Source organism: Octopus bimaculoides, chromosome 17 (genome assembly GCF_001194135.2).
Source record: "Octopus bimaculoides isolate UCB-OBI-ISO-001 chromosome 17, ASM119413v2, whole genome shotgun sequence".
NCBI lineage: Eukaryota > Metazoa > Mollusca > Cephalopoda > Octopoda > Octopodidae > Octopus > Octopus bimaculoides.
The window spans coordinates 5,966,121-5,976,412 of record NC_068997.1 but is presented as its reverse complement, the minus strand read 5'-3'; the positions used below and the strand labels follow the sequence as shown (position 1 = coordinate 5,976,412).

At 36.4% G+C, this 10,292-nt stretch overlaps 1 non-coding gene across 1 annotated transcript; it reads left to right on the top strand.

The window, feature by feature from the left end:
- Window positions 1–342: 342 nt before the first annotated feature.
- On the top strand, window positions 343–452 carry LOC128249729 (U6 spliceosomal RNA). Its single transcript, XR_008265839.1, has one exon. It is a non-coding gene; the product is annotated as a U6 spliceosomal RNA (small nuclear RNA).
- The last annotated feature ends 9,840 nt before the right edge of the window (window positions 453–10,292 follow it).

The window sequence follows — 10,292 nt, the reverse complement described above, 5'->3', positions numbered from 1 at the left end:
TCCCTACAGCTTCAGCTGTGAAGAGATGAAGATCCCCTTCAGCCACGAATAACCATGGGGTTGAACCGAGAAAGTTACCCTCCAAGGCAAAGTTGCTTGTGGGAGACCAGCAGTCACCCATGCATACCAGCCTCCCCTCTCCACACCACCAATATTAACCAAGGGAAAGGCAATGGTTGATACAGCATGGCACCAATGACATCACAACTCATTTCTACAGCTGAGTGAAGTGGAGCAATGTGAAATAAAGAGTCTTGCTCAAGAACACAATACACAGCCTGGTCTAGGAATCGAACTCACTACCTCATGATTGTGAGCCTGACACTCTAACCACTGAGTCATGTGCCTTCACGCTTTGGCTCTACATATACTAAAATTGGAATGATACTGAAAAGATTAGCATAGCCTTGTGCAAGGATAACATACAGATTCATGAAGTGTACCATATTTCTAGTCCACTCTGTAATGTGGTTGGTGTTAGGAAAAGCTTCCAGCTGTAAAAACCATACCAAAAGAGACAGAGAACCTTGGTCTAGTCCTCTGGCATAAGTGTTGTTGGGTTTAATGATAGTGTTAGTGTTGTTGTTTCAGTTATTTAACCCCAGATCAGTGCTGAATGAATAGATCTATGATCAAAGGTGTTCCAGACATGACCACCTGCTTTTTATTGTCATTATTAGTAGAGATTTGATTATAGTGCTAGTCATGGTGTTGCTAGTAGCAATGTTGTTGGTCAGTCCTGATCAAGCAGAACTATGATCAAAAGTATTCCTGTTTTTTCCCTATATGCAGGAGACCTCAGGACCACATTATCCAACGCATCATTCTTTTAAGAAAACCTGGTATGATTTGAGGAAGATTTGGGTACTATTCTTAGCAGGTTGAGCAACCTCATTGAGGTGCTCTGGAGTGGTGGTGATAATTTACCCCAATTACCTCAGGGTAATTGTTGATGATTGAAGATTCTTTTAAGGATCATTCAATGAAAAATTTATCCTAAACCATCAGTACTTACAAATTGAAGCTGGAGAATGGTTACATGACAGTGAAGTGGATGAAAGACAAATTTTTCCTGGATAGAATACTACTCTATTTGAAGAAGTATTCCCACATAACTAATAACATAACCACTGGAGCTACCCATCCAGCCTGCAATTAGCCAATATGGACAGGTTGGCTTATAGATAGACTGGCAATATGCTGTGGCTTTCAAATAGCCATGGATGAACAACACCTGAGAGATAGTTCTGGTAGAGATACCACCAAACATTTCCATGTACTTTACATAAACTAAAGTAGGTAAAAGTAAATATTATCCCACAAATCACTTACAGTGGATTTAAAGTTAAGATGCAAAGAGCAGACGTGGTTGTGTGGTTTAAGATGTTTGCTTCTCAGTTGTGAGGTTTCAGGTTCAGTCCCTCTGTGTGGAACCTTGGGCAAGTAAACTTCATGTCTTTTTTTATATATATTTGACTACTTTTGTCTAAAGCATCCTCCTTTTCTAAAACAGCAAGATGCAATTTGAGTTATATGAGAGTTATTTCTTGCAAATCAAATGACAGTACAGAGATTCCTTCATTGATTTGTTGTTGTTGTTGTTGTTGTTGTTGTTGTTGTTGTTGCTATTAACTTTGTTCATATAATTATTTCAGTTTCATCACTTGTGTCTGTAATTATTATGGTTGACTTATTAACATTTCAATTCCCTTCTTGCTTCCCAGGAAAAGAAGGAGGACAAACAAAATGTATTTATTTATTTATTTGTTTATTTGTTTATTTATTTATTTATTTATTTATCTCATTAAATAATTAGTTTTTTATACCTGAAATTCCCATCGCAGCCTGCTGACTTATATTATTTAGCACTGTCTAGTAAATTCTTATTAGTTGATCTCTCTCTCTCTCTCTCTCTCTCTCTCTCTCTCCCCCTCTCTCTCTCCCCCCTCTCTCTCTCCCTCTCTCTCTCTATCTCCCCCCTCTCTCTCTCTCCCTCTCTGGAGAATTGACCATTAAAATGGCAACATTAATATTGGTTCTCATTTAGTAGAAAGTAATTTAGATGAAATGGAAGATTAAAAAAATAGTAATTTTCTACCAATTACATCTGAAACGAGGACTATTGCTAAATGTTGTTGTCGTCATTGCCATGGCTGTCAGTGTTGTTTAGCATCAGGTCAGCCTTGAATGACCAGTCCTATGCTCAAAAACCTTCTAGCAATGGCCATCCCATATATTTAGTACCATCTTGCATTGTATATATCTAATATGCTTCTTGTTTAGAGAGGCTTGATGAAAACATTGTCATTGCCCTGGACATCAGGAAAGCCTTTGATTATGTCTGGCATGCAAATCTCTTATTGAAACTTCTCAACTATGGGCTTTACTCATCTTTCATCTCTTGGCTCCGTAGATTTCTATCTGCTCACTCCATCACACCATGTGCTGACAAAGTTCTTTCTTCCCAGTTGTCGGTCAACTTTGATGTTTCTTAGGGTTGGGCTTTGTCTCCCGCCCTACTCTCTTCTTTTTATATACATCAACAACGTACTTGCCACTACATCCAACAATGCCTGTTCTTATGCAGATAACATAAAACTTCATTCCTCTCTGACTTTCCCCAACCTGCATTCTCCACACACAAGCTAAACACCATATATCAAACCTGCATTGATTTTGTAAATTGATACCTTGGGAACATCTTTCATTAGGGCCATGCCAACTTTGTCACTTCTAACAGCAAAACTACTTAGATCAAGAAAAGTACCACTGATCACGCCCATTCTAAAGATGAGAGGTACTCAACTAGGGGCCTTTCAGTTGCTCCAAGTGCTAGGCTTTACTATCAATGAGGATCTCTTTGGTCAAAAGAATGTCCTTAACAAAGCTAGGACTACATCCCAAAGGTTTTTCCTTCTCTCTAGGACAAGAAGAGTTTTCAACTCCCAACAGCTGTCAATTCTACAAGGCTCAAGTGAGGCCCACAATGGAGTACTGCACCAACATGTGGGACAGTGCCACTGCATCCAGAGAAGGGGTACTTGACTAACTGGTATTCATTTACTTACAGATACAGTCCAGCCTCTGGCCAACAGGTGTTCCACTTCCACCCTCTATCTTTTCTAGGGTTAACTGGTCTTGTACCTCCCTGACTTAAGCACTCTTGACCTACTCATCACTCCACTTCTGGACCAAAACCCCAACCACCTTCCTCATACAGACCACTATTCCAAATCTTTTTTCTCCAGAATATCTTTCCTCTAGAATCTCCTTCCCCACTCAGGCCTTTACTGCAGATCTTAACTTGAAACAGTTTGAAAAGGACATAAACAGCATCAACCTCACCAATCTTGAACAGTTTGCAAGCATCAGGAACTCTGCTCCTTCCTTCATACTGAACAAGTAAAAAAAAAAAGACAGTTAACTGTGATTTGGAGTAGATTTGGCTGCTTTTACTAGCAGACCAGGCATGTAGGATATTCTCATTGTTGTCATTGTGTAGCCCAGGACAGGGCAAGACTGCCTTTTTTGAGCAGAACTTATAATCCAAGGATAATCCAATCATGGCCATCTGACCTTTTCCAAAAGATCTTGTACAATATTAACTAATGTGCCCTTTCTTGTTTAAGATTGTGGTGTGTGAGTTGAAGCAGATTTAGCTGTTATTACTAGCACATTAGGTAACCAATCAGCCATACCCTAACTTCTTTCTTATACTGTAAAAAATTCTTTAGTACACAATGTGGAGTTGGACTGTAATTGAATATGTCACATTAAAACTTTAACCCTTTCGTTACCAACCCGGCTGAAACCGGCTCTGGCTTTGAGTACAAATGTCTTGTTTTCAAAAGTTTTGAATTAAAATCTTCCACCAAACCTTAGTCACAATTTATGTTCCTAACACTAACTGAATGATAACTATTTTACTAAATTCTTTGTTATATTTAGAATAATTGAAAGAAACACAGAGTATCTCAAAATAAATACAGTAACGAAAGGGTTAAAGAGATTATTCTTGTTCTATCATGTTTTATTGTGTATATACATACATACATACATAGTCCAGGAAAAAGTAAACATTTATGATGAATTAATGTGGAACTTACAACTCATGTACCCTGACTTTGAATTCTCATTTGTACCTATCATCATAGGCACATTAGGTTATGAACCAACAAATTTACACAAAAACCTAGAAATACTCAGTTTCATGGAGAAAGGACAAAAGAAACTGATGCAGATTCTCCAAATCCAATCTATTAGTGATACAGTGAACATTTTGTAAGACATTCAAAAAATTCTCCATCTGAGATTTTCATGTGAATAGATGCACATACTTGGGTTTATACATCGACATTTCAACCAACACACCAACTCAACCACATATTTACAAACATTTGGAACTCTCTTACCTCAAAAGGTTTTGTCGCTTTGTTTAATGACCAGCTTGAACTCTCTAAAGAAGAACTTAAATAAAACTCAAAGACAAACATATATGTGTGTATATGTATAAATGCGTGTGTGTGTGTGCGTGTGTGCATACACACACACACACACACACACATATATATATAGATAGTTTAAAGATCCAAAAGAAGTATAGTCAAGAAAAAGTACTCCATCCAATGAGAGATAAATATCAATTTAAACACACAACCAAAAGAGCTACTAATAGTTTCCTGCTTTTATGATACTTGAACAGGCATATTTATAAAATACTCCATGTATCTTAAAGTAATCTTTCAGGCTTTGTTTATGTGTTATATATATATATAAAACAATGAAGCTGGACTGAAAGAAAATAAGAAACAACATGGAAAAAAAACATGAAGAAGGTTGGTGCAAAAAATGGAAAGAGAAAAAAGAAATTATATCAAGAAAATTAAGATCCTCATCCTCCCTGATTGCAAAAGGTTCATTAAATACAACTGGTTTAGAACCAAATAACAGAAAGTATGTCAAACTCTGTGAGACAGCAACTCAATCCGGAACAGGTGGTGCCCTCCAATTCAATAAAAGAAACCTGTTCATGTGTCTACACCTGCTGAAAATTTCAAATCTTGAATTAAGCAGTGTTGGAATTGCTGGATCTAAGAAGAATATGACATCTTTCTGGAATGCTTAAGTTGCATTTCTTATATCCATTAACATATGGCTTGAATTTCACCACTATTCTCCACTTAATTGTATGGGGTGTGAAGCTGCTCTTCAAATTCTGTAATGGGACTAACCAATTTAGTTGTATTATTGTTATCGATGTGCTAGAAAGAAGTTAGGTGGTTTGCATAACGTGTCTTGAGTTTGCCCTCACATAAGCCTATGTAATTCTTCTCTTCAATTGATTTGTCTTGGAGCATAGCTATAACTTCAGCCTTGTTTGTATAACAGAGTTTATCATACATGCCTGTTCAAATTGCAAGCTTCAGGGTCTCAACAGTTACAACTAAGGGTGGTCTTTTGGTGATTTTTGCGAGTTATAATATTGGGACAGCAGCTGTATGATATGTTTATTGAATGTCTGTTAACAATTTTCTTGTATTTATGATTTATTGGAAAATATTTATATAAAAGTGACAGGAATTTCCTTTCTACATCTATCTTAACATTAAGAGAGAAAGGAGGGAGTGAACCAAATTATTTTTCTAGCTTTATTGTTTATGATTCATACTTCTATTTAAAAAGTTGTATTATATTTTATCTTTGAAACCATTGTCAGCTAGAGAATTGTTATAGTTGGTGGCTGCCTTATCAAATATTTGTTTAGAAGTGATTCGATACCCTATTACTAACATTAGCTATCAAATTCTTAAAGACCATAGCAGGGTGACTGGACTGTTTATGTATGTATGTATGCATGAGAGCTTCTTGTTTGGCTTATGATACAGCTCAATAAAAATATGATATAGCTGATGCCCCAGTATGAAGAACATTATAACTCTCAAAAATCAAGACATCATGAATTACAATCCTCAGCTTCCCTGATTGCAGAAAGATCCTTAAATACAACTGATTTAGAACAAAATAACAGAAAATATGTCTAAGTCTGCAAGACAGTAACTCAATCCGGAGCAGATGGTGCCCTCTAATTCGATAAAATAAACCTGTTCATGCGTCTACACCTGCTAAAAATTTCAAATCTCAAATTAAGGAGTGTGTTGGAATTGTGGAATGTAAGAAGAATGTAAGATCTTTCTGTTATGCATAAGTTGCACTTCTTAGATCCATTAACATATGGCTTGAACTTCCAACTTAGTTGCATTACTTTTATTGATGTGCCAGAAGAAGATAGGTGGTTTGCATAACATCTTTTGAGTTTCCCCTCACATAAGCCGATGTAATTCTTATTTTTAATTGATTTGTCTTGGAGCATAGCTATAACTTCAGCCTCATATATGATGGGAGTTTATCATACATTCCAGGTAAAGTGGGCAAGCTTCAGGGATACAGCAGTTACAATTGAGAGTGGTCTCTTGGGGATTTTTTCAAATTATAATGTTCTTCATTTTGGGGCAGCAGCAATATAATATTTTTATTGAACATCTGTCAACAATTTCTTGCATTTATGATTTATTGGAAAATATTTGTCTAAAAGTGACAGGAATTTATTTCCTACGTTAGTCTTAACATTAAGGGAGAAAGGAGGAGTGAACCAAATTATTTTCCTCGCTCTATTTTTTATGATTCATATTTTTATTTAAAAAGTTGTAATATATTTTATCTTTGCAACCACTGATAGCCAGGGAATTGTTATAGTAGGGGGGTATCTTATCAAATATTTGTTTAGAAGATAGGTTTGACACCCTATTACTAATGTTAGCTATCAGATTTTTAAAGACCATAGCGGGATGACAGGACTGTTTATGTATGTACAAGAGCTTGTTTGAATTATGATACAGCTCAATAAAAATATGATATAGCTACTGTCCCAATATGAAGAACATTATAACTCACAAAAATCACCAAAAGACGATTGTCATTTGTAACTGTTGAGACCCTGAAACTTGCCACTTGAACAGGTATGTATGAAAAACTCCATCACACACAAGGCTGAAGTTACAGCTATGCTCCAAGACAAATCAATTGAAAAGTAGAATTACATAGGCTTATGTGATGGCAAACTCAAGACATGTTATGCAAACCACCTAACTTCTTTCCAGCACATCGATAACAGTAATAAAGTAAGTTGGTTAGTCACATATGGAATTTGAAGAGAAACTCCACACCACATACAATCAAGTGGAGAATAGTGGAAAAATTCAAGCCATATGTTAATGGATCTAAGAAATGCGACATTTAATTTTTCTGCACCAACCTAATTCAAGTTTTTTTTTTCCATGTTGTTTCTTATTTTCTTACAGTCTAGCATCCTTGTTTTTAAAATATATATAACATAAACAAAGCCTGAAATATTACTTTAAGATACATGGCATATTTTATAGATAAGCCTGTTCAAGTATCATAAAAGCATGAAACTATTTGTAGTTCTTTTGGTTGTGTGTTTAAATTGATATATATATATATATATATTTATATATATATACTGTTATGTCTATACATATATCTAAGTGTGTGTGCATAAGTTCATGGACATGTATGTATACCTGTGTGTCTGCATCCATGTTTACCTTTATATCCCTTAATATAACAGCTCAACAACAAAGATTGATAAATTTAAATATATACCAGACTTCAAAAAAAAAAAATTAGTACTCAGGTCGATGTGACTGACCAAAATCTTCAAAGTGTTGCCCCAACATGGCTAAACCCCAGAGACTGAAATCAGCAAAAGAATAAAAGTATAGAAGAATATACATATGTAAACGTGTGTGTGTATGTGTATGGAATCAATTATGGATTATCTTCAACTTTGTAAATGATATTTCGTTATTGGCTTATTGGCATTTCAGTTAATATGTAAATTAGTCAGCCTCTCATGTTTAACTGATGTCTTATTTATAGGACATCGTTTAAATATTTATACGTACACATTTACATGCACTTTAATAAATTTACATATTGGCTACATGCCAAAATACTAATTATACATGATACACACACACACACACACACACACATATTTAGATATGTGCATAAACTCATACACATTTGTGTACATATATATGTATGTATGTATGTATGTATGTATGTATGTATGTATGTACAAATATAAATATACACACTGGTGTGGATAGCCAAGTCAGATTTCCTTAAATATCATGACTGGCATCTTCTGTGGTCGATGCTGCTGCATATATATTCATACATATATAAACACACAAATACACAATACACACGCGCGCACACGCACACACACACACACCAAGAACCTTGCTTTGCAGACATATGGCTCCAGTTTGACCAATGCCTTGTGAGTAAATTTGATGAATGGAAGCTGTATAGATGCTCATTTTATATACATGAATGTGTGTGTCTGTGTGTGTGCATGCGTGTGTATGTGTGTGAGCACGTATGTGGTGTATATGTGGTGTTTGGCTTATGATACAGCTGTCGGTTTCTTTACATCCCTGTAACATAGCAGTCAAGCAAAAGTCACCAATAGAATAATTACCAGAGTTTAAAAATAGACATTGGGGTCAATTCACTCAACTAAACTTACTAGGTGGTGTCCCAGCATGGTTGAAGTTCAATGACTGAAAAAGATAATAGATATATACATAGACAGACAAATAGGCAGACAGACATATACATGCATACATACATAGACCAACAGCGAGACAGAAAGACAGACAGCCAGACAGACGGATGAAGATACAGACAAACAGATAGGGATAGGTGCAGGTGTACTTGTATGATTAAAAATTTTGCTCTGCCTTTTTTGGGTTTCGGATTTCTTTTGTTGTGCGACATCTTGGACTAGTGTCTTCTACCAGGCAGACCAATATTTTGTTAGTGGAATTTGGACACAGAAATTTACAGAAGCTTATCATACATATGTGTGAGTGAGTGAGTGTGTGAGTGAGTGTGTGCGTGTGTGTGTGTGTGTGTGAGTGAGTGTGTGTGTGTGTGTGTGTGTGTGTGTGCGCGTGTGTGCGCACGCATGTGTGTGTGTGTCTCTATGACACCACTTAATAACCAGTGCTTTGTGTCAATGTTCATTCACTTTGCAGTTCAAAAACTGGAAGTCAATATAAAAACTTCTAGACAATGAGAACTGGAGTCAATATGGTAGACTAAACCCTTGAAAGAAGCACCCCAGCTACACTTCAATCAAATAACTAAAACAAGTAAAAGAATGTGCACACACACGTTCACACACACACACACACACACACACACACACACACACACACACACACACACACACACACACACACACACACACACACACACACACACACACATATACAGAGTGTGATGGGTATATTGTCGCCATTTTATATTCTTAATTTTGCACATACACACTGTTTGTTTTTGATTTTGTCAACTACATAGTATGGTAGGGTCAGTTGGGCACTGTCTGTGAGAGAAACAGCACCATGATGCAATCCTCTCTGCCAGAAATTTGAAAACTACATGCTGTATTGCTTGGCATTCATGCCAGAAGCTCCAATGTGAACATTTCAGAGTGTTTGGGTGTCAATCTGGGGACAGCGCAATCTGAGGACATGTACCGAGAGTGATAAAAATCAAACATCCAGTCAACATCATGGTGTTTGGAGTGATCACTAGTGATGGCAATGTTATGCCTCCATTTATCTTCCCACAATCAACACAGAGGTCTACATCAAGTGCCTGGAGGAGGTAGTGCTGCCCTGGATCAAGAGGGTGGCTGCAGGAAGATCCTACGTCTAGCAACAAGATTCTGTACCATGCTACACAAGCAAGAGAACCCAGTCATGGCTGTCAGACAATTTCTGCTACCACATCACCTCTAAACATCTGACTACCTAACTCCCCAGACTGCAACCCCCTTAATTATTATTTATGGAGTGCCAGTGAGTGAGAGACCAACAAAACTCTTTGTAACACCAAAGATGAACTGAAGGCAAGGATTATGGCAGCATTCACCAACTTAGACAAGGAGACCATCCAGAAGAGTTGCAAGAGATTCCAAAGTCATGGTTGAAGCCAGTGGCGATTTTATTGAATAAATTTACTCTTTAGTATTTGAAGATATTCTTATGTAATTTTGGTTAATATATCTATTAAAATAAGATGTCAGTGTTATTTTCATTTTGAGTAATTTAGACGACAATATATTCACCACACCCTGTATATATATATATATATATATATAATTATGTGTATTTCTTCTATCTTAATGAATAAAA